Below are 26,096 nucleotides of genomic sequence, written 5' to 3'. Positions count from 1 at the left end.
CTCGTTTGTGTTTTTCTAATTTGGCTTCCTCCTCTCTATTGTTAAAGACCTTGAAGGCTACTTTAATTAGGTCTTTCTGCGGAGTGTGAAGGCCCTCCTCTAATTTCTGCAGTTTTTTCCTGATATCTGGGTATGCCTGAGCAGCAATAAAGTGGGTATGTAAGTATAGTCCAGATTCAGAATCTGGGTCTAAATTTTTTTTTAAAGATTTATTTTATATTTATCTCCCCCTCCCCCCGCCCCCCGTTGCCTGCTCTCTTGTGTCCATTCGCTGTGTGTTCTTCTGTGTCTGCTGGCATCCTCGTCAGGCAGCATGGGAATCTGTATCTCTTTTTGTTGGATCATCTTCCTGCGTGAGCTCTCCATGTATGCAGTGCCACTCCTGGGCAAGCTGTACTTTTTGTGACAGGCAGCTCTCCTTGCAGGGTGCACTCCTTGTGCGTGGGGCTCCCTACACGGGGGACATCTCTGTGTGGCATGGCACTCCTTGCGTGCAGCAGAACTGTGCATGGGCCAGCTCACTACATGGGCCAGGAGGCCCTGGGTTCAACCCCTGGACCTATTATATGGTATTATATGGTAGGCGTTTGCTCTATCCATTGAGCCACATCTGCTTCCCTGAGTCTAAATTAGTATATTTGAGGAGTGATTCAGTTAATCTATTCATAAGGGCAGCGGGGTGTTCATCTGATTTTTGGGAAATTTCTTTGATCTTGTCATAATTCACTGCTTTGAGGGCTGCCTTTCTCATGCCTTCTGTTATGCAGGTAAGAAAATGTGCCATATGATCTAAATCTCTAGAGCCTGACTGATATTCCCATGGAGGGGAGGCTCAGGAAATGTGCCTGTGCTGGGGGCAGGTCCTGTGTGTGCAGGGAATCAGCAAAAGTAGTGGTTACAGCCCAAATGCAACTTTTTTCCTTGGGGGTTAGTAGAAGAAGTTAATATGACATGGACATCCTGATATGTGAGATCATAGGAGTGAGGGAGGAGTTGGAATTCTTTAATGTATATAGCAGAATTTTCTGAGAAGGAGCCTAATCGCTCTTCTATCCGACTAAGATCTGAGAGTGAGAAAGGAACATAAACTTGGGTGATTCCTTCAGCTCCCACCACTTCCATAAGGGGAAGCAGGAGGGCAGAGAGTGGCTCAGTTTGTGGGGTAGAGGGAGGCATTCCGTAGGAATGAGTATGAGGGGGCAAAAGGAGGTAGAAGCAGAGGGAGGGACGGAGGTGGAGAGCCTGAGTCAGGTGAGGTCAGAAGCTCGAAGGGGACGCTGACAGATGATACCGAAGAGGGGAAGCGTGTTCAGATGGATCAAAATCAGAAGAGTCTTTAGGTGGGGGTATCTTTTGAGAAGGTTTCTGATTGAGCAGTAGGATTTGGTAAGAGGAACATGACTGACAGAGGGAAGGATGATTTTGGAGAAATAGGGAGGCCTGACCTTAAGGGACCTGTAGCCACTTGCCGTTGCGTTAGATGAAGTTTTCTAGATCTCTAAGCATCTGTATGTCAAAGGTACCATGTTCCAACCATTGACTTTCATGTTACAATTTGTATTGAGGCAAAATTGCAGTGGAATAATAGATAAGTTTCTTGGGTCTGATATCTCCTTCAGGATATAAGGTTATAAGGTTCTGAAGGAGGCAGCCCAGTGGTGAAGTTTTCAGAAGAGCCAAAGGAGTCTTTCCCATTTTCAGAATCTGGGATGAGGTCAGGAACTCTCAGAGGTTAACTAAACAAGTCAGGTGTCCCTGAGTTAGTCAGAGAACCTTATCAGCAGGAAGTCCACACCCAGAATAACACATCTGGATTCCTGAGGGGCTTCTGGGGATGCAGGTCAGGCACCTCCTTTGGTCCCCAAAAATGGAGAAGATCACTGACCCAGCTAGGATTTGCAGAGTTGTCTAAAACAACAGGAGGAAGGACAGGATCCTCCAGAGGAGAATTCCTTTAACTCACCCACTGCTAATCAGAGTCCAGTGCTGGATGGAGTTACAGCAGTGGCAAGGGTAGGTCTCTCACCAACATGCCAGTCTCAACGTAATCCCAAGTGTCTCCAGGGTTCACTCTGGGGAGTTCCGGGAGAAGGTGAAAAGGACCCAGAGTTGCATGATCAGGATCAAGGAGTAAGACTGGGCGAGCTGCCACTGCCCAGTGCTTCCTCTTTCCGAGATCAGGCAACAATCTCAGCAACCAGGATCTGGGAGTAAGCCCAAGTGAGCTGCCGCTGCTCACTGCTTCCCAGGTTGCAAGGTATGGTGGTGGTGGTGGGGGTGTCCTCTTCCAGGATCCTGGGTTTCTGGCATCAAATGTTAGATGTCAGATGAGACAATTGGGACATGGAGACCAGCAATTGCAGGCAGGATTTGTTGAGAAAATCCAACAGGAAGGGGACAGAAGATAGAAACTTCAGCCCACCACTGGCAGAGGCAGTCATGAATTTATACAGTACATCTATAGGTGGGAACATGCTTAGTCAGTGGGAGTGGGTTTGGGCCTAGGTAAGGCCCGAGAGCTTATAAGGAAGGCTAGGGGACTGTGGGCTAGGGACAGGGTAGGTTGAACAACTTGATTCTTCAGGGCGAGTATTAAAATCTGTGTCTCCATGGGCTAGGCTAGTGCCAGACACATAGAAGGTCCTCAAAAATATTTACAGATGTATCCAGGATACAAATGAAGGTGGCTAGTAAGACAGGGAATCAACAGATGGATCTGGAACCTGGCAGAGAGTCCACGTGGACATCAAAAACCCCAAGCTGGCTGCTGGGAGACCCTCCCCAAGATTCTGCCATTCAGTACAAGACTTCCTCCAGAAGCCAGAAGAAGCCCCGGCTATTCCCCAAGGACTTTATCATCAGGCCTTCATGGGGGATTGATGGGTGGGGTAATCAATCAAAACAGTAAACTCCTGGGACTCCTCCTAGGCCATAAGCAAAGAGGTGGAATAATTAATGATTCAAAAGCAGGCGCAAGGTCTGAATGCTCTCTCTCGCCTTTGGACCCCTATTCCTGCCTTCTGCGCCCTGCTCTCACTATTTTTCCTCTGCCATGGTGGCCCTGCAAATAAAACCTGGGCATTTGTAATCTATAATGAGGAATCGTAGTCTGTAAATTAGCCCGCTTTATCACTTCTCAGCCCCTTCCTCTCTATCTAGAACCCATGATCTGTTATTTTCTCCCATTTCTCGTCCCTTCCTACTGGAATAAATTACTAACCTAACTCACCTGACGTAATCTTGAAATTCATTTCTGCAGCAGTTAAGAACCTAGACAAAATCTGGTAACAATTCCGTCTTTGTGATTTCTCCTCCTTTGTCCCTCTCTCCTCTGAGCAGTGTCCAGTCTTCACCTGGTGACCTAAACGCTGGAAGATCTTTTTCTAGGCTGTTTCAGCCTGTCCTCTAGTTATTTTTCTGGAGAAGAAAGTCCCATGTCCTTCTAGTCTGCCATCTTCCTGGCAGTCTAGATACATGATTTTTAAGTATGTTCTCCCATTCTGTGGGTTGTCTTTTTGTTTTCCTGATGGTGCTATTTGCAGTAGAAAAATTTTAAATTTTGATGAAGCCCAGCTTATTTATTCTGTAGTTGCCATACTTTTGGTGTCTTATCTAAGAAACAAATATTAATTGATTCTTATATGTTAGAAAACTTGCATTCTTGGGATAAGTCCCACTGGGTAACAATGTATATTCCTTTTTACATGTTGCAGGATTTGATTTGCTAGTATTTTGTTGAGGGAATTTGTGTCTTCAGTCACAATGGATACTGGTCTATAGTTTTATTTCCTTGTGATATCTTTGTCTGGTTTTGTAAGGAATAATACTGGCCTCATAGATTGAGTTCGGATGCATAGCCTCTTCTTTTTTAATGCAGTTTTTGAATATTTGGTATTGATTCTGCTTTATATGTTTGATAGAATTCACCAGTAAAGCCACCTGACACTGGGCTTTTCTTGTGGGAAGTTGATAAATTAGTAAATCAATCTCTTCATTTGTTAATGGTCTATACTGAATTTCTATTTCTTCTTGAATGATTGTCCATAGTTTGATCTTTCTAGGAATTTGTCTATTTCACCTAAGTTATCTAATTGATATAGAATTGTTCATAGTAATCCCTTATACTCCTTTTTATTTCTGTAAGATATAGTGATGCCTCCATCTTTCATTCATAATGAAAATTTAGTAATTTGAATCTACCCTTTTTTTTCTCTGTTAATCTAGGTAAAAGTTGTCAGTTTTCTTTATCTTTTCAAAGAATTAACTTTTGACTTCATTTATTTCCTCTATTGCTTTTTATTTCCTGTTTCTTTAATTTGCTCTCTAATCTTTTATCTCCTTAGTTCTGCTTGCTTTCAGATTTCATGGCTGTTCTTTTTCTAGTTTGTTAAGGTGGAAAGTTAGGTTATTGACTTAAGACCTTTCTCCTTTTTTAAAGAAATCAATTTTTTAATTGATATATATTATTGGAGCATAAATCCATCCAAAATGTACAATCAGTGGTGTATGGTATAATCACATAATTGTGTATTCATCACTTCAATAATTTTTAGAGCAATTTCATTATTCCAATAATAATAATAAACAAAAACAGGCAAGCAAAACCCCTCACCTCTCAATCTCTCTATTCTTCCCTTGCCATACGTAGCTGCTATTCTGTTTCTATCTTTCCAGTTTCTTTGTATTTATATTTTGTAAAAACAGTCTTGTACCTATATTCATATGTTACATGAATTTTCTGTGTTATATAGTCCATGGTACTTTTAAAAATCTTTTCTGTCTGGTAATATACATGACCATAGACTTCGCCTTTCAATCACTGTCATGCCCATATAATAGCACTCCTAGTTACAAACACAGTGATGTGCTTTCACCATAACTATACATTTCCAAAGATTTACAAACAACCTTTTAACCAATTTGGCACATATTAAACCTCAGCTTACCATTCTCTACCCTCATTCTATTTTCTGGTGACCTACATTCTAATTATTAACTCCATGAGTTCACACAATATATTTAATTCATAATAGCACAGTCATATAGTATTTGTCTTTTTGTGTCTGGCTTGATGTCCTCCAGGTACATCCATGTTGTCATAAATTTCACGACTTCAGTTCTTCTTATTGCTGCATAATACTCCATCATGTATATACACCACAATACCTTTATCTATTCATTGTTTGATGGACACCTGGGTGGTTTCCATCTTTTGGCAATCCTGAATAAAGAGGTTATGGACATCAATGTGTAGATGTCTGTTCATGTCACTGCTCTCAGTTCATCTGGGTATATACCTAGTAATGGGATTGCTGGGTCACTTGGCAAGTCTATATTCAACCTATTTAGGAACTGCTAAACAGTCGTCCACAGTGGCTATACCATTCTACATTCTCACTAACAGTGAATAAGTGTTTGTTTCTCTCCACATCCTCTCCAAAACTTGTAGTTTACTGACTTTTTAATAGTGGCTATTTTTATAGGTATGAAATGATACCTCATTGTAGTTTTGGTTTGCATTTCCCTAATTGCTAGTGGTGAACATTTTTCCATGTGTTTCTTCAGCATTTGTATTTCTATTTGGAAAAATGTCTATTCAAGTTTTTCTCCCCAGTTTTTAATTGCATAGTTTGTATTTTTATTGTTGACTTAGAGCATCCCTTTTTATATCCTGGATATTAAACTCATATCAGAGGTATGATTTCCAAATATTTCTCTGATTGAGTCAGCGGCCCTTTCAACCTTTTGACAAAGTCCTTTGAGGTGGGAAAGTGTTTAATTTTGAAGAGGTCCCCTTTATCTATTTTTTCTTTACTTGCTCTTTACAGGCTTTGGGTGTAAGGTTTAAGAAACTACCTCCTACCACAAAATCTTGAAGATGTTTTCCTATATTTTCTTCTACGAGTTTTATGGTCCTGGATTTTATATTTCAGTCCTTGATCAATTTTTAGCTAATTTTTCTATAAGGTGTGGAATAGAGCTCCTCTTTCTTTTGTATATGGAAATCCAGTTCTCTCAGCATATTTGTTGAATACGCTGCTCTGGCCAAGCTGGTAGAGCTTAACAGCCTTGTCAAAAATCACTTGGGAGAACCAGCAAGATGGCAGCGGAGTAAGGAGCTCCTAGAGTCAGCTCCTGCTACAGGGCAGTTAGCAAACACCCAGGGCTCTCTGGAGCTAGCTGAAGCACCTGTTTGGGGGCTACAGGAGACCAGAAGAGCATCCTGCAATGTCTTTGAAGGAGTGGAAGGAGGAGGCGGCCCATCTGCAGAAAAGACTCGTAAGTAGAGGCTCCACGCCCCGGAGGCCGGTGCACATCCTCCACTGGAGGCAAGAGCCGCCTCAGGAGCTGTTCCCCGGCTGGAATTAAAAGCTCCACTTCCCCAAAATGGGGGAGGAAGAGACGATTGGGTACCAGTTTCAGCTACTGATGAGTAAATTCAGTGGGCTACAGTTTAATTCTGAGAACAGCTAAAGCTTGAGCCTGTCCAGGTTAGAAAGAGGCTAGGAGCCGCCATCTTAACTCCGCGCCTGGCTCGAGGGGAAGCAGGGCAGACTGAAAATCCCAGTGCTGGGGGGGACCAGCTTCTTCCCATCCAAATCCGACTGCAGCTCCAGCCTAGGCCCCAGTGCCACCTTCAGCAGGGAGGAAGCTGCAGGGACCTGCACCAGCCTCACCGGGAAATTACCGGCCAAGCCGTGGAGGCCGGTGATCATCCTACTCTGGCGGCCCAAGCTGCCTCAGGAGCTGCTCTGTGACGGGAATTGGAAGTTCCATTTCCCGGAAACAGGGGAGGAGGAGACGGTTGGCTGCTGATTTCAGCTACTGATTGGTAGGCTTGGCTGACCCCTGGGAACAGGGGGGTGTGAACCAGCTCAAGTCAGAAAGAGACCAGTAGCTGCCATTCTGACTCTGTTCCCAGACTGAGGGGCAGCCAGGTGGACTGAAACTCTCAGTGTTGGCACTGAAAGAAAATCTCAGTTTCTTTCACACAGATCAGACTGCAGCCCGCCTAGGCTTCAGCCCCATCTGTGGCAGCAAGTTGGCTGACTACACAGCCTACACAGGTAACTGCAGGTAACTTTGACTGGCATAGACTGAAAATCAGAAGTCTACCAGGGCAACTGCAGTCATCTTGGACCCGCACTGCTTAGATTGCTGCCCACACTGGCAGCTCCATCCCTGCCCCAGGCAGGGGAGAAAGGGATGTGAAGCTTCATCAGTCTCTCTGGGCAACTACAGTCTAGGCCTGCACATGGATTATTCCACATAGCTGTGATGCTGTCCCTACCCCTGGCAAAGGAGGAAGTTGGAAGAAGCTTCATTGGTCCCTGGCACAATGAGGGCAGCTTGAGACTCCACAGCTTACAGCACCAACTACATGCTTGGCTCCTACTGCACAACCAGCAAGGGTGAAATCATAGGAAGCCCTAAACTGAAAAGAAAAACTGCACCCAGAATAAATACTCTAGGAAGCCAGATACAAAGACACCAACAAAAAACTACAATCCACACCAAGAAACAGGAAGCTATAGCCTAGTTAAAGGAACAAGATAAGCCTCGAGATGACATAAGGGAGTTGAGACAACTAATTACAGATGTTCAAACAAATTTCCTTAATAAATTCAGTGAGATGGTTATACAGATTAAGGATATTAAGAAGACATTGGATGAGCACAAAGAAGAATTTGAAAGCATACATAGAAAAATAGAAGATCTTATGGGAATGCAAGGTACAATAAATAAAATTTAAAAAACATTGGAAACATATAATAGCAGATTTGTGGAAGCTGAAGAAAGGATTGGTGAGCTTGAAGAAATGGCCTCTGAAAGTGAACATACAAAAGAACAGATGAATAAAAGAATGGAAGAAATTGAACAAGGTCTCAGAGAACTAAATGACAGCAAAAGGCATGCAAACATACATGTCATGGGTGTCCTAGAAGGAGAAGAGAAGGGAAAAGGGGCAGAAGGAATATTTAAAGAAATAATGGTAGAAAATTTCCCAACCCTATTGAAGGACATAGATATCTCTGTCCAAGAAGCACAACATACTCCCATCCAAAAAAATCCAAATAGACCAACTCCAATACACATGCTCATCAGAATATCAAAGGCCAAAGACAGAGAGAATTCTGAGAGCAGCAAGAGAAAAGCAATGCATTACATATAAGGGACATCCAATAAGATTAAGTGCTGATTTCTCACCAGAAACCATGGAGGCAAGAAGACAGTGATCTCACATATTTAAGATACTACAAGAGAAAAACTTCCAGCCAAGAATCTTTTATCCAGCAAGACTGTCTTTCAAAAATGAGGGTGAGATTAGAATATTCACAGATAAACAGAAACTGAGAGAATTTCTAAGCAAGACACCAGATTTTCAGGAAATACTAAAGGGTGTGCTAGAGCCAGAAAAGACAGGAGAGAGGGCCTGGAAGAGAGTCTAGAAATGAAGATTATATCAAGAAAAGTAATTGAAAGTATAAAAAGGGTGGTGAAAATAAAATATGACAGATGAAACTCAAATAGTCAGGAATAAACTTAACCAATGATGTATTCAGAAAACTGCAACTCAATGTTAAAACAAATCAAAAAAGCCCTAAATAACTGGAAGAACATTCCATGCTCATGGATTAGAAGACCAAATACCATTAAGGGAAACGGACTTTGGCCCAGTGGTTAGGGCGTCCGTCTACCATATGGGAGGTCCGTGGTTCAAACCCCGGGCCTCCTTGACCCGTGTGGAGCTGGCCATGCGCAGCGCTGATGCGCGCAAGGAGTGCCCTGCCACGCAAGGGTGTCCCCCGCGTGGGGGAGCCCCATCAGCAAGGAGTGCGCCCGTGAGGAAAGCCGCCCAGCGTGAAAAGAAAGAGCAGCCTGCCCAGGAATGGCGCCGCCCACACTTCCCGAGCCGCTGACGACAACAGAAGCGGACAAAGAAACAAGACGCAGCAAATAGACACCAAGAACAGACAACCAGGGGAGGGGGGGAATTAAATAAATAAATAAATCTTAAAAAAAAAAAACAAAAAAAAAACCAAATACCATTAAGATGTCAATTCTACTCAAATTGATGTACAGATTTAATGTAATCCCAATAAAAATGCCACCAGCATTAAAGAAAAAATTGAAAACACGATCATTAAATTTATTTGGAAGGGTAAGGAGTCCTGAATAGCCAGAAACATCATAAAAAGGAAAAGCAAAACTTCAACCCCATACTTTAAATCATAATACCTACCTATAGTGGTTAAACAACATGGTACTGGCCTAAAGATAGACACAATTGACCAATGGAATCAAATTTATGGTTCAGAAACAGACCCTCACAGGTATGGTCAAGTGATTTTTGACTAGCTTGTCAAACTCATACAGCTCGGGCAGGACAATCTATTCAACAAATGGTGCTGAAAAAATTGGACATCCATAGTGAAAGAAGAAAAAAGGACCCCTATCTCATACTTTATCCAAAAGTTAACTCAAAATGGATCAATGAACCATAAAACTTCTACAAGAAATTACTGGAAAATTTCTTCATGACCTGGTGATAGTTGGTGGATTCTTAAAGGAGATAAGAGAAGGACCGAGTGGACTATTGATGATTAATGTATGTAGAAGTTTTCATTAGCTTTACTGTAAAATTGTGGAAATGTGTAGAGTGGATGGTAATACACAGTGAGTAATAGCTAGTTTATAAATGGGAATGTGACTGAAAATGGTAGTCTAGTTATGTAAATGCCAATTGACAGAATGCTTGAGAATTATCTAGGAACTGGATAGCACAGTAAACCAAGAGGTGGGTGAGAATTGTGGTTGATGGTACAGATGGAAGAGTGTCCTTTGTTAGCTAGAACAAATGTATATCACTACTGCAGGGTGATGGGAATGTGAAGCATGGGAAAAATATAGCTATGGACTGCGGTTAGTAGTATTAATATAATATTCTTGCATCTATGCAAAAGATGTACTGTGTTGATACTGAGGCAGTATGGAAAATGTGAGTCAAATGTACACTATGGATGTGGTAACAATCAGATGATATTATTTTATCTGTAGCAAAGGACACAGCATATTGTGGTATGTTGATGGAGGGATGTTGTTTGGGAATTCTGCACCTGTGCATGATTGTTTTATTAGTTTACAACTCTGCCATGAAAAATATATTTAAAAAATAATAATAGGGTGGGTTGGGGGAAAAACACACCAAATGTAAGATAAGGACTATGATTAGTAGTAAGATTTTGACAGTGTTCTTTCATAGTTTGTAACAAATGTCTCACGACAATGCAAGGTGTTGGTGGAGGGTTGATGTATGGGACCCCTGTATCATGTTATGCATGTTTGCTTTGTAAATTTACAACTTTTACTATATACTTAATTGTGTATGTATGTTCATATATAAATGATATAAAGATAATAACAATTGGATTGCATAGGGGAAAACTACTTTGTTTAGTAGTAATATTTTGACAATGCTCTTTAATCATTAGCTAAAAAGGTTTAAAAACAATACAAGTTATTGGTGGTAGGGTGAAATGTTATATATGTGTGTTTGATGTTATATATGTTTGTTTTGTAAGCTCATGACTATTATACACTTATTGTTTATGTATGAGTGATATATTTCAATAAATTAAAAAAATACATAGAAAAAAAATCACTTGGACCACTGATGTGAGGTTCGATTTCTGAGTTCTTGATTCAGTTCCATTGATAAATCTATCTTTATGCCAATACCATGCTGCTTTTATCCCTACAGCTAAGTAATATGTTTAAAGTCAGGAAATGAGAGTTTTCCAATTTTGATCTTTAAGACATTTTTGGCTATTGGGACACCATACCCTTCCAAATAAATTCTCCAACTATTATGTGGAGACATCTATTTCCCCTTCAGTTTTGTCATGTGTGCCTCATGTATTGTGGGCACCCAGATTAGGTGCATAAATATTTATTATAGTTACTTCTTCTTATGACTTGCCCATTGTATTAATATATAATGACCATCTTCATTTCTTATAGCAGTTATGCATTAAAAATCTATTTTGTCTGATATGAAGATTGCTACTCCAGATCCTTTTGGTTACTATTTGCATGGAATGTATTTTTCCACCCTTTCACTTTCATTATGATTTGTTCTTACTTCTGAGGTGAGACTCTATAGAAAGCATAGAAAGCATAGGGGAAGCGGATTTGGCCCAATGGAGAGGGCATCCGCCTACCACATGGGAGGTCCAAGATTCAAACCTAGGGTCTCCTGCCCCATGTGATGAGCTGGCCCACATGCGGTCCTGCCACGCACAAGGAGTGCCATCCCATGCAGAGGTGTCCCCCGTGTAGGGGAGCCCACGCACAGGGAGTGTGCCCCATAAGGAGAGCTGCCCAGCACAAAAAAAAAGTGCAGCCTGCCCAGGAATGGCACCACAAACACTGAGAGCTCACACAGCAAGATGACACAACAAAACAAGACACAGATTCTGGGTACCACTGACAAGAATACAAGTGGACACAGAATAATACACAGCAAATGGGCACAGAGAGCAGACAACTGGGGGGGGTGGACAGGGAAGGGGAGAGAAATAAATAAAAAATAAATCTTAAAAAAAAAAATAAAAATAAAAAAAGAAAGAAAAGAAAGCATACAGGTGGCTCGTGGTTTTTTTTGTTTTTGTTTTTGTTTTTGTTTTATCCATTCTGTCATCTAGGTCTTTTGATTGCGGAGTTTAACTACTAGTTATTTTGTAAAGGCATTATTTACTTCATCCATTTTATCCTTTGATTGTCTGTTGTCATATCTTCTTGTTGTCTGTCTTTTTACCCTTTAATTTACTCTTCTTAATAAACTTCATAATACATTCTTCTCCAAATCTCTTGCCCTTGTTTTTTCCTGTCAGGCTGCAGTACTCCCTTTAGTATCCCTTGTAATTCTGGTCTTTTGTTAACATACTGTCTCAGTGTTTTATTTGTCTCTGAAATCTTTAAATTCACCCTCATTTTTGAAGGATAGTTTTGCTGGATACAGAAACTTTTGGCTGGCAGTTTTCCCACAACGTGAATTTCCTAAAATTCCTTGTTATTACTTTCTAAATTCATTCCCTTGTGGTAGGAAAATAATACTTGATATGATTTTAATTCTTTTAAATTTATTGGTTTTTGCTTTATTCCTTCATATATGGTGATTCATGAACACTTGAGAAGAATATATTTTATGCTATTGTTTGATGGAGTGTTTTATAGATGTTTGTTAGGTATCATTCCTTGATATTACTGTTGTTCTATTTAACTGTTGATCTTCTGCATAGTTATTCTTTCCATTATTGATAGTGGAGCACTGAAATCTGCAAATGATGTTGTTGCATTGTATGTTTCTCTATTTTATTTGGTTAGTGTTTATTTCATATATTTTGTGACACTGCCATTAGGCTCATTTATGTTTATACTTGATATGTCTTCCCAATGGGTGAACTCTTCCCATTGGGAAGAAATGACTTTTTTTTTTGTTTGTTTATCATAGCAATTTTTTTCTGAAAGTCTATTTGGTTGATGTTATTATAATCACTGCAGAACTTCTTTGGTTATTGTTTTCACATTATTATATCTTTTATTCATCATTTTACTTTCAACCTATTTGAATCTAAAGTGTATCCCTTGTAGACAACATATAATTGGATCATTTTTAAAAATCTGTCAATCTCTGCATTTTGATTAGAGAGTTTAATCCATTTACATTTAATGTAATTACTGGTGAATAGGGTTTACATCTGCAATTTTATTTGTTTTACATATTCATTATTTTTTGTTCTATTTCTCCATGATTCATTGCTTTACATTTAATAGATAGTTTGTAGTGTATCATTTAATTCCTTTGTAATTTCTTGTACTATATATATATTTTATCTTTTTATAAATGGCTGTTCTGGGAGCAAATAAGATCTTAATTTATAACTATATAATTCCCATTAATAACAACTTAATTTTAGTAGTTTTCAAAAAATTTGGTCTTGGATAGTACCATTCACTCCCCACTTCTTTGAGCTATTATTGCCAGACAAATGATGTCTTTATACTTTTAAGCTCATCAACACAATTTTATAAACTATACCTTATGCAAATCATCTTTTCAATTAGATAGAAGTACGTTTATACTGTACTTTATGTTTATCTATGTAGTCACATTTCCAGTGCTCTTTATTTCTTCACATGAATTCAAGTTACTGTCTAGTATCTTTTCATTTCAGCCCAAAGGATTCTCATTAGTATTTCTTTTAGGGCAGGTCTACTAGTAACAAATTAGATGAGTTTTTTTTTTTTTAAGATTTGTTTTATTTATTTTTTTCCCCTTCCCTGCCTCCTACCCTGCTGTTTTTGCTGTCTGTGTTGTCTTCTCTTCTCATTTTTCTCCTCTGGGATTCACCAGGATTTGATCCTGGAGACCCGATGTGGAGAGAGGTTCCCTGTCAATTGTGCCATCTCAGTTCCTGGTTTCTGTTGCTCTTCACCTTGACTCTCCCCTTGTCACTCTTTTGATGTGTCATCATCTTGCTGCATGACTCACTTGCGCAGGCACTGGCTCACCATGCAGGCACTGGCATGGGCACTGGCATGAACACTGGCTCACCATTTGGACACTTCCGCTCACCACATGGACACTTGTGCTCACCACATGGGCACACTTTCTCTTCTTTTCCACCAGGAGGCCCCAGGGATCAAACCCGGGTCCCCCATATGGTAGGCAGAAGCTCTATCACTTGAGCCACATCTGCTTCCCAGATTAGTTTTTGTTCATCTAGAGATGACTTAATTTATCCTTCATTTCTTAAATTAACACTATTCTTTTTTGTTTTATTGTGTTAACATATGTATAACATAAATTTTGCCATTTTAACCATTTTTAAGCATCAATTATACTTACTTTCACAATTTTGTACAACCCTTCTTCAGTTTTGAAGATTTTTTTTCCTGGTTATAGAATTGTCATTGATGGTTTTTTACTTTCAACACTTTGAATGTTATATAATGTGGCAATTCTGGGAATTAGATCCCCCATTCTGCAAGGGTTTGTTGCTGTTGTTCTTGTTGATGCTATTATCTGTTTGTGTCTTTGTTTGTTTAGTGACTTACATGGACTAATTCTATAAGGTCTGTTTTCTGTATTTGGTCACCGAAGTCTCTGCCCATTAGCTTAGTTGTCAGGTAATGATAAGACAAAGGTTTCCATAAATGCCTTGAATCAATATCTCCCACTCTTTGCCAAGGGGCTCTATATGTTACCTGGTCTAAAACATCTTTGGTCTGGTAGTTTACTCTACCATAACCTTACTTCCTTTTTGTGCAGGGTTTCAAGGTCATCCAAGTTGAAAGACTGGGACCTCCTCAGGCATTTCCTAGGTAAGTGAGTGTAGACTTCTACATAGATCCCCAGTGATGTTAGAACTTTTCAAAGCCCCCTGTGGACATCTCACTCCATAGGTAATCCTTTCACTTTTTTTTGTTTTTTTGCTAACATCTTTTTTTTTTATCCCACCCTCCCTTGTGGCTTTTTTGCTTGCTGTCTGCTTTTCTGTGTCTATTTGCTGTATGTTCTTCTGTGTCTGTATTTATTTTTATTTATTCCCCTCCCCCTTGCAGCTTGCTTGCTGTCTGCTCTCTGTGTCCATTCACTGCCCATTCTTCTGTGTTTTATTTTTTAATTATCTCCCTTTTTAGTCGGCTCTCCACAGCATGCAGGCAAGCCTGTCTTCACAAGGAGGCCCCAGGATGCGAACCCAGGGCCTCCCATATGGTAGACGGGAGCCCAACTGATTGAGCCACAGCCGCTTCCCTTGCTAACATCTTGTTTGCCCCAAATTGCATCCCCACCTCAGGCAGCTGTAATGCCAAGCAATTTGCTGCTGGTTGTTTAGACAGACATTCTGAGAGTAGAGTTTCTCACTAGATAACTTTGAGTCAGATCAAATAAAGACTAACCCTGAGGTTGGGACTCTTGCAGGGAGCTGCCAGATAGGTCAAATAGTGACAGCGCTCTAAGGACTGGTCTTTTGGTGAAGCTCCAAACCCATTCAGCACCTCCCGGGGCTCCTAGGCTGCTCGTTGTCACACCTGCTGTAGCCGGGAGGCCGCCGACCTTGAAGACCCCGCGGCATTGTGGGAGGAGGATGGGAATGAAGCGAGTTCAGAATTCCACGAAGCACTGCTAAGGTTCAAGCCCTTTCTTGAATAAATGCTCCTTAGATTGTTGAAAGCCTTTGGTTAATTCCCAGGGTGCTGAAAGAGTTGATTTTGACAACTTTATAGGTTTCTTGTTGCTTTTATGGAGAAGCAGATTTTCCGATGTCTTTATTCTGTCATTCCGGATTTGCTTCTTCAGATTACTTCTATCTTAAGAAGTGAATTTTAAAGTTTAAATAGCAATGGCTACTGTATTAGTGTGCTAGTACTGCATGATAGGTTACCACAAACTGGGCGGCTTGAAACAACAGAAGTCTATTTTCTCAGCTCTGGAGGCTACAAGTTGGAAATCAAGGTGTCAGCAAGGTTGGCTCCTTCCAGAGGCTCCTGAGGGAGAATCTGTTGTGTGCCTCTCTCCAAGCTTCTGGTAGTTGCAGACGGTCCTTGGCTAGTAGATATATCACTCCCGTCTCCCCTGAATATGGTGTTCTCCCTGTGCCTGTCTCTGTGTCCCTGTTTTCTTTTTTAAAAGTGCACTAGTCACTGGATTTAGGACCCATGCACCTAGTCTAACCTCGTCTTAACTCATTACATCTATAAAGAACTTATTTCTGAATAAATTCACCTTTTGAGGGTCTGGGTGGACATGAATTTTGGAGTGATACTAGTCAACCCAGTACAGTTGGTCATGAGGAAAATGGTCTTTGAGTATACAGTCTATTCTTGACATGAAGTAGTAAAATGTTTATTAAATTGGTTAAGAAGACTAACTCTCCCTATCCCCATATCCTGTCTCAGTTTCTAACAATAGTCTCTTCAAAGTAGTTATCATCTGCAACTTCATAAAGTACAGCAATCACCAAATAAATCTGTGCTATTATGCATTACACTCCAATGGAAATTCATGTCCCTTTCATTCTGGTACTGGAGTTACTGTGATAGAGTGACCAGGCACTTAGTAATGTCATCAGGTGATTTCTAATCTTCCTTGTTTTTGCCTAAAGAGCCCTGCCATAATTTACTAACAGGAAATCCACTCATGAATATGCCCTTACAACCATAAATTACTATTTGGATGATTCTACCTATCGGAGATTGACAAGGATTTTCAAAAAGTTCAGCCCTAAACCAGAAACTTCTGTGGAGGGAAATGCCAACCAAGAGAATCAAACTAGAAGATTTTACAAAGAAATGAGTGAACTTAATGAGAGAGAGCTGAATGTGGTTATTTTTCTTAGTATTTTGGGTAATGTACTTCACATTCTTTGTATTATTTTTATTATGGTCTCTAAGCCTCACTTTACCAGACCATACTTGTGCTAACTGGTCAAAACACTTTCTCTAAAAAATATTAGTCAGGGGCCACGTTCTTAAATGTCTCCACTGGCATCGTCAACACCTACACCAAGAACTCCCTCCTTGATTGCCACACCGTTCCAACCAATCTCTCAAAGTTTATAGTGGAATTGGGTTTGTCTCAGATGATAGATTTTTTATTTTTTAGTTAGGACAGTAAGAAATATTTATTGGGAAATGGCAGGAAAAAAACAGAGCTTGCTGAGAGATGGGAGGGAAAAACAGAAATATGCACTGAGGTTTGGCGTCGGCTCATCCAGGCAGAGCGCGTGAGCTCTGGCTTGTGTGGTTACCTTTTAAACTATTAATTATACCTTCCCTTGCTAATGAGTGGCCCCAGCTGTTATTGACTTCCCCACCAATGGTGGGGGCAAATGGTGAGGACTGTTTGGAATATCCTGTGCCAAGTGGAGGTCCTGGAATGAGTTAACTGGCACCTCAAGGTCAGGGTCAAGGTCTCAGAGGGGGTCTCATGACCATGTCATCTGTTAGTCATGTTGTCTGTCAGTCACGTTGTCTATCAGTCATGGTGTCTGTTGGCCATATTATGGCTCATCTTTTCCTCATTTTCCTGTACTAACCTGCCTCAACTCCCCCCTCAACATGCTTATGCCCTTATTCATAAGGGGGTGCTGAGGGGCAATGGTTATTCTTCTGTAGTTGCTTCCTGCTGGTTAGGGTAGTAGTCCCTGCCTGACAGGGCATAAACCTCTCTGGCTATTCTATTGAGGTGGAGGAAAGATGGGTACAATAAAGTGGTTGGAACTGGATGAAATCTCTGTGTGACTAATAACGTGCTGAATCTGTAAGAAATAAACTTAATTACAATTTTGAAGATATGTGGCCCCACTAAAAGGATTAAGAAGATAGTGTTAAGTGGGTTAAAAGGGAGCCAGTTATGACATACTAGACAATGACAGTGAGAAAGGCAAGGCACCTTCAGAGGCTGCATCCTCCCAAAGTTGATGGGAAACAGCATTCTCTCTTGAGTTCTTTATGCTACTGGTTAACGCTAGGGAGAGACTGTGGTAGACCTGCTGGGTTTGGGTATAAACTGCCAAGCACAGTTCCCACAGCAGTGGTTATGCCTAGGACAGCTAGGAGAAGTATGAAGAGAGGCACTGACAATAAGACAAGCACATGGCAAAAAACAAAGAAAGTACTCAAGAGAGCTATTCCTTCATCATATAGCCACATTAATTAACTACTTAGAAAAAAGTTTACCAGGACTTTTAACACATTCAATATCCTTCTGCATATGATCTAGAATAGAAATGGTATCATCATAATCATCATGCATATATATATATAGAACAGGAGAGACAGAGGTATAGCACTCAATAATAATCAATGCACACGATACTCTTTGAACTACAATTACTAGATGTAAGCTCCAGGTTTGCAATATCATATATGTTCTCTCTCCATGAAAGCAGGCCATATTGCCAATTGTGTTTAAGGTCTACTTACATCGCTCTGATAATCATTGCTCCACTTGGTATGCCCTTTGCACCGCCAGCATGCTCCAGTGCCATTGACCCTAGAGAGAAGCTTGGAAGGCATGTAACAGTATTTCACTGGCCTGGTGCATAACGCCCTTTGGCACTATGAAACAGAGTCAGTCTGGAGGCAATATCCATTATATATCTGGCCATATCAAGCCATCGCTGCCTGCTGTAGGAGTCTCAAACTGCAACGTACTTTCCATCCACTTAGGAGCATGCTCAGAGATGTAATAGACACTTTTATTGTTTTAGGTGTCAGTGACCAATCTAGCCAATAACTCAAATGGAGAAGCAACATGCAGTATACTGAGGGTCTGATTTGAATATACAAGAGAGTTTGACAGTATTGAACTCTAAGAGATGATTTTTATGGATTTTAAATTCCTTAAAATATTTTCCCTCATGGGTACACAGGAAATCCACAATCATACTGTAATTCAAAATCACAGAAATTCAGAATCATATAAAATTCCCTATATGCTGACACGGCAAGGGAGAGTATCCTGTTGTCTATATCTTATTTTATTTTGTTTATTTATATTGTAAAATTCAGTGATTTCATCAAGTGGTATGACCTTACCATAAATCAGTTTTAGAACATTTTCATTCCCTCAATAAGATTCCCCTATGCCCATATACAGATAATCCTCGTTCCCTGTCCAGGCAACCACTAATCTACTTTCCTTTTCTATAAATTTGCCTTTTCTGGATATTTCATATAAGTGGAATCATACAAGATACAGTCTGTTATGTATCGCTTCTTCCACTTAGCATGTTTTTGAGATTCATCCATGATGTAACATCTTTATTAGCCTATTAATTTCTATTGCTGAATAGTATTCCAATTTACAGGCATAACACATTTTATCTATTCATCTGCCAGTTAATGGACATTTAGGTTCTTTCTGGATCTTTGACTACTATGAATGATACTGTTCTGAATGTTAATGGGCAAGTCTTCATGTGGGCATATATTGTCATTTCTCTTGAGTAGATATTCATAAGTTGAATTGCTGGCTTATGTGGTGGTTTTATGTTTAACTTTTTGGCAAAGTGGCAAACTATTTCCCAAGGTGGCTGCACCAGTTTACATTTCCACCAGCAGTGTGTGAGTGTTCCAATTTCTCTACATCCTTGCCAGCATTTGTTGTCTCCTTCTATAGCCATTCTGCTGAGAGTGGAATGGTATCTCCATGTGGTTTTAATTTGTATTTTCCTAATGACTTATAATGTTGAATATCTTTTCATGTAATTATTAGTTATTTCCATATCTTGTTTGGTGAAATCCCTGCTTCTTTTGCCTACTTATGATTGGGATTATTTGTCTTATTAACTTTGTAAGAGTTCTTTTTATATTATGGATATATATTGGTTGAGATAAAAGGATTCATGTTTTTTTATCTGATATGTCTTTTGCAAATATTTTTCCCAGTCTGGTATTTGTCTTTTATTTTCTTAATGGCATTGTTTGAAGAGCTAAAGCCTGAATTTTTAAATTTAATTTCTATTTTGGTAACATATATAAACATTAAATTTCCCACTTCAACCATTTTTAGGTATACAATTCAGTGGTGTGAATAACATTCACAATGTTGAGCTACTATCAACATCATCTATTACCAAAACTCTTTTACCTCCTAAGCAAGAGTTTGAATTTTGATGATGTCTAATTTATCAGGGTTTTTTTTTTCATTTATGGACTGTACTTTTGGTTCAAAACAGAAATAAGTGATGAAAGGAAGCTTTAATCTAAGAAATATTTGCTTCACAATTGTGTGAAAAAAATGAAAGTCCCTGAGTGTACCCTTTGAGTGGATTGAGCAAAGCATGGGACTGCAGAACACAGGGAATCCAGAGGTAGATGATGAACTATGGTTAACAGAACAAATATAAGAATGTTCTTCTTGAATGATAACAAATAAGTAATACCAATATAGAGTGTTAATAATTGAGTGGGTTGGGGGAAAATACACCAAATGTAAAACATGAGCTAAATGTTACACAAAAATGAACATTTTGATGATGCTTATTTATACTTTCTATTAAATATTTCACAACACTGCAAGGTTTTGGTGGGGGGAAGATGTATGGGAGTGCTGTATGAAGATATGCATGTTTGTGTTGTTAATTCATAAATTTTATTCTACATTTGTTGTTTATGTATATTCAAGTATGACTTATATGCTTCAATAAAATTTTATTTAAAAATAAATATTTGCTGAACACAAGGTCTGGAAGATAATCTGTTTTCTTCTAAAAGTTTATTTTAATGGGACTTATATTTAATGGTGCATTTTTAGTAAATGTTTGTTTAGCATGTGAGGTAAGGGTCTAAGTTTATCTTTTTGTACGTGAGCAATCAATTTTCCCAATACTATGTGTTAAACTGACTATCCTTTTGCTAAACAATTGGCTTAGATTCTTTGACAAAAATCATTTGACTATATATGTATTTATTTCTGGACACTCACTTCTGTCCCATTGATCTATATGTCTATTTTTATGTCAATACCACTGTTATAAGTGGTCTTAATATAAAATTTTAATATAGAATATTATTAAGGGAAGCAGATGTCTCAAGTGATTGAACTCTCGCCTACCACATGGGAGGTCCTGGGTTCAGTTCCCAGTGTCTCCTAACAAAGACAAGTAAGACAGCAAGCTGGCATGACAGGGAGGAGCAGCAAATTGATGTAACAAGATGACACAACAAGAGACACAAGGAGGGAAACATAATGAGAGACAAAACAAGGAGGGAGTGGAGGTGGCTCAAGTGATTAGGTACCTCACTCCCACATGAGAGGTCCCAGGTTTGGTTCCTGGTGCCTCCTAAAAAGAAGATGAGCACACAATGAACAAATAGTAAGCACAGACAATGAGTGGGTGGGGAGAAATAAATCAATGAAATCTTTAAGAAAAATTATTAATACAATCTACAAGCAAATGACTTCTCAGAACTTGAGGTTGACAACTACAAAAATGGGATTCAGACAAATGCTTTCACATAGCGTTCAGAAATCGCATAACAGGCCTTTCATAAAGTATGTTGAATTGAGATAATCCTAATCTTAAATTTCACTAATTCTAATATTTCTGTAAATGAGACATATTTGTAAATAGTACCACTGGCTCTGTAGGGAATATAACCTATCAATTGGCCTTGTTTGCAAGACTACATACAACAGTGGCCAGTGAATTTCTTCATTTTTCATAATGTCGTTATATGTAGAGTTTCAATGAGTTGGTCCTCCTTCTCACTAGAATCTAAATGAAAAATGTATAACCACAACCACTGCAGAAATATAAACTGTCTTTTCTTTGTAGCAGTCATCAGGTCTGTTGATAAACATTCCAGTTCTCCTTTCCTTCCATGCACATGAAATGATTTGTCTCCTTGAAGCTAGGCATGGCTGTGGCTTGTTTTAGGCAATGAAATAAATGATTGCTGGAATTTTAAACTCTGTATGGAGTTTGCCAAGGTCCCTTTTTCTGTCTCAGGGAAGTGTATGACAAGATTGAGCCGCCATCGGCCTACCACCCTGAATGAGAAGCAAAATATCCCTGACAACCCACAATAAATAAGGTAGCTTGAACAATAAGGAGACATTTGTTGTGTTAAACCACTGAGCTATTAGGGATGTTACTATTACATAGCCTAGTTTATTACCACTATTATAAATGATACTAAACATGGAATTGATACTTAAAAAAATACATCAAATCACTTGTTTGAGACTGCTCTAGAGTCTAGGTTTAAGTTCTAGTCCTGTCTCCTGCCAGAATCCAGCTCAGCCTCAGCTCCTCTGGTCAAGAACCAGACTGCCTAGGGTGGAATCCCAGTTCTTATGACGGGGGCAGCTGTAATCAAATTTCTTAATGGTGTGTCTCTTCCACATGTGTAAAATGCAGAAAACATTAATCACCCTAGTTTGCTAGAGTGCTGAAAGCATTGTTGGCTTTTAACAACGGAAATCTATTAGGTTACAGTTTTGAGGTTGAGAAAAATACCGAAATCAAGACATCATCAGGGCAATGTTTTCTGCCCAAATACTGGCTGCCAGCCATCTTTGACTCTTCTGCCACTCAGGAAGGTAATGGCAGCATCTGCTGCTCTCTCATTGTCTTCAATTCATTGCTTAGAGCTTCTTGGTTCCGTGGTTTTCTCTCCTTTGCCTGAATATCATTCTCATATAAAAGCCTCAAGTATGAGGATTAGACTCATCCTAAATGAGGTGAGGTACATCTTCACTGAAGTAGCCTGGTCGAAAGATCCTTCTGACAATGGATCCACAGCCAGAGGAATGGATTAACTTTAAGAACATGCCTTTCTGAGATACATACAGATTAAAACCACCACACTAACCATATAGGAATGAATTGAAAGCATTTTGGAGGGCCCTGAGTGGGTATTAGCTTTAGTGGAGCGAGCTCTTGCCAGCCCCCTTCCAGAACACATTGCCTACTCCCATTCCCATCGCTTCTATTGTGGAGTTGAACACAAGGCAGGGAGTCGATGATGGGAGACTTGGGACCAATTTACATGGTAAAATCCTGGGCCTGACTCTTAGATTAGTGCTATAGTGAAAAATGCACCTAAGAGCTATGAATGTATCTTGGGTTAAAAGGGTAAAGTATATGGCTCAAGTTCACAGTAAGTGTCAAGCTAGGAGTTGGCCTACTCTAACTGACTTCAGTCAATGAGATTTGGGAAGCAAAATAGTCATAGCTCAATTCTCCACCCAAATAATTCACAAGACATATGTGAAATGTCTGTTTATTTAAACAGGTTGTCAGAGGCCCCATCAAGGAGCAAGAACTGAGTAGCTAGGAGCTGTGGGGCAGAACAGGGTTGGGATATCTTGGTATGAGAAGGTAGAAGGATCTCAGCTGAGCAGCCAGAGCATCATCAGGGACAAGGTGAACAGGAAAGGCACCATCCTATGGGATCGAGCCCCACTCATGGTCTCAGCATAGAATCTGGTCACCTTCCCGTTGGGGTTGTCCTGGTCTGGTTTGAATCACATCTGGATGCAATGACCACTCCCTCAGCTGTAGTTGCTGACCTTGTAGGAGTGACTCCAGATTTCATTCCACAAAGTAGTAGGTATGGGGAAGTAGAAATGGAAGGGCTGGCAGGTACCTTTCATTGGACATTGGTTATACCCTGTAGGGATGATAAAAACCAGCTATTGGGCGGTGAACTTGGCCCAGTGGTTAGGGCGTCTGCCTACCACATGGGAGGTCCACGGTTCAAACCCTGGGCCTCCTTGACCCGTGTGGAGCTGACCCATGTGCAGTGCTGATGCACACAAGGAGTGCCCTGCCACGCAGGGGTGTCCCCACATAGGGGAGCCCCACGCGCAAGGAGTGTGCCCCGTAAGGAGAGCCACCCAGCGCGAAAGAAAGTGCAGCCTGCCCAGGAATGGCGCTGTGCACACGGATTGCTGACACAACAAGATGACGCAACCAAAAGACACACAGCTTCCCATGCCTCTGACAACAGAAGCGGACAAAGACGACGCAGCAAAATAGACACAGAGAACAGACAACCAGGGTTGCGAGGGGAACTGGAGAGAAATAAATAAATCTTTTAAAAAAAATCACCAGCTGTTGGACCCAGAAATGACAAAGGCTCTACCAAGCCCGCAACCCCAAGTCTTCATATACCCATTCTATACCTTCACACTTCTACCTTCACTCCACCTCCAACCACTCAACCAGGTCCTTACCTGAGGTCCAGTTCCAGCCTTTGTGCCAGTTGCTCTTGCAGGTGTAGAAGGAGCGGCAGTCCTCCCACCAGCACTCACAGTCCTCTTTGCGCAGGGTCACATTCAGGATCCACTCTTTGCACCATCTCTAGTCCACCTGGGGGATGTTGGTTGAGAAGAAAGTTTTAAGCTCAAGAAGTTCAACAGTCCAGCCCTGAATAGAACTAGAGCTGGGAAAAAAAGGGGCAGCCTTCAGAGATGTGGGGAAAGCTCCTCTGCTGGGTCAGAGGTACACAGGACACTCATAGCTCTGGATCCAGGGCCCCAAATTGGGGGAGCATTCATAGAGGCAGGTTTCCTGGGTGAAGTGCTGTTTGCACATAGGTTTCATCTCTTATCAGTGGTCCCAGTTGAATCTGCACAGGTAGGAGGAATCTTCATGTGTTTCCTGGCTGGTGTTGAAGGAGCAGCAGGAGTTCTTCCAGAGACTGCACTAAATGGGCAGAAAGACAAAGAAACTAACTCCCATGCCCTCCATAGCCAGAATATTCCCACAAGCTCCTTCTCCCCATTTAGTCCTTGCTCCCCTGCCCAAGTTCTTTCAGGGAAATCCTTGTTAGGACTTTCTTTGGGGGAGGGAACTCATGGAGACTGTGGGAACCCAGGAGGGAGCCTATTCTCAGAGGTAGAGTCATTACAAAATTCATTAATTCAATTCATTGATTCCTACTTCTACTAAGCCAGATGCTCTTCTAGGAAATAGATTCTCTTATCCCTGGAACACTCAGCCTCAAGTATCTCCATCTACATGTTGACTCATTCATGGGTCATCACCAATGTCTGAACAGTATGATTAGTTCATGGAGGGAGCATGGTTGGAGAATTAAAGACTCCCCAGTATGGGGAATGGACCTTTGGAAACAATTGGCAGCTTGGAAAGGCACCATGTATGTAACTCTTGTTGATGCATGTGTCAAGGGTCCATATCATGGTATTTTTGGAATGACCTAGATGAAAAAGGATGTACCAAATTGCTTTTCACAGCAGATGAAGCTGTACCTCCCCTGGGACAGAGGCAGATTATGAGCTCTGCCTAGAAGATAAGGAAACTGGATTTACCCAGATTTATCATTTGTGAAATTAGCTGAATTTCCCATGAATAATTTCACCATTGTGTGTGTTCATCAGAAAAATGGACATAGAAATTGCAATCATGAAATTTTGATCCCTGGAACATGATATGCCTCTTTTGTTAAAAGAGGAACAATCTCCATTTACTGATGTGAAAGATGTCAAATATAAGCCATAGCCCAAAAAGGCCATTTACGAGCTACTCCCAAAGGGCCAGGCCATGTCCCTCATGGCAAATGGTCTTCAATCAGCTCCCTCCCATCACCCTAATATATGTGTTATGTCTCAGTTGTGTTAGACTCCTATTCAGGCTAGGGCCTGGTCTTTCCAGTTTGTCATGCAGATGTAGTACATGCATGAGATTCCTGGGTAAAGCAGCTCTGCCACCCCTTCAGGTACCCAGATGACATCTCTTCTGACCAACGACCACTTGATTGCACAGTCCACTCAGCAATGGGCCCAGTCTCATGGTATTAGATGGACCTTCTATGTCACCCACCACCCACAGGCAACCAGCATTGTGGAGAACTTTAATGGCCATCTGAAAAGGAGCTTTGGTCTGATGAGTCTCTACTTGCAGACCCCCTGATCCCAGCTCTTTCTCTCTCCTTCCTTCCTTCCTTCCTTCCTTCCTTCCTTCCTTTCCTTCCTTCCTTCCTTCCTTCCTTCCTTCCTTCCTTCCTTCCTTCCTTCCTTCCTTCCTTCCCTTCCTTCCCTTCCTTCCCTTCCTTCCCTTCCTTTCCTTCTTTCCCTCTTCCTTTCTTTCTTTTTCTCTTTCTCTTTCTTTCACTCTCCTTTTTCTCTTTCTTTCATTTCTGATACCCTTCAGGCCCAAATCTCCAACAATAGAGATTTGGAAAGGTTTTGTTGATAAGGCTTGCAGAAAATCCAAATAAGCAGTCAGCAATGGTGATGGGACAACAGTTCTTCTGGAACATGGCTACCACAGAAGTTTGCTCCATGCATGTGCAGGAGATTGCTTTTTGTTACAAAGATGGAGAGGTCTTAAAGAGGACAAAAGTGAGTGTATTCAAGTTCCACATGTGACCACCAAAGGGAGTCAACAGCACAAATAATAAAAAGCACAGGTTTTAACTGAAGCTGTTTCTGGGATTATTGTTCCACTACTGAGTTTCCAACTGGCGTGTCCAACCTCAGTATCTCTGGCGGAGTATATTCAGATGCTTGAACCTTTGGTAGTATGCCATTCAGTGACCTACCAACAAGA

At 40.6% G+C, this 26,096-nt stretch overlaps 1 protein-coding gene across 4 annotated transcripts in view; it reads right to left on the bottom strand.

Moving 5' to 3' along the window:
• Positions 1-26,096, bottom strand: part of LOC101418447 (folate receptor alpha-like) — a 48,253-nt gene that overhangs the window by 13,335 nt on the left and 8,822 nt on the right. For 3 of the 4 annotated variants that reach the window (XM_071218243.1, XM_058305885.2, XM_071218244.1), the window contains one exon: positions 23,759-24,230. The gene's annotated coding sequence lies outside the window, so the exon portion shown is untranslated. The remainder of the gene's footprint in view (positions 1-23,758; positions 24,231-26,096) is intronic. The other variant, XM_071218245.1, reaches the window with a different exon arrangement.

The sequence above is a fragment of the Dasypus novemcinctus genome, chromosome 10 (assembly GCF_030445035.2).
Source record: "Dasypus novemcinctus isolate mDasNov1 chromosome 10, mDasNov1.1.hap2, whole genome shotgun sequence".
Taxonomy (NCBI): domain Eukaryota; kingdom Metazoa; phylum Chordata; class Mammalia; order Cingulata; family Dasypodidae; genus Dasypus; species Dasypus novemcinctus.
This window is presented reverse-complemented; position numbering and strand designations above follow the sequence as displayed.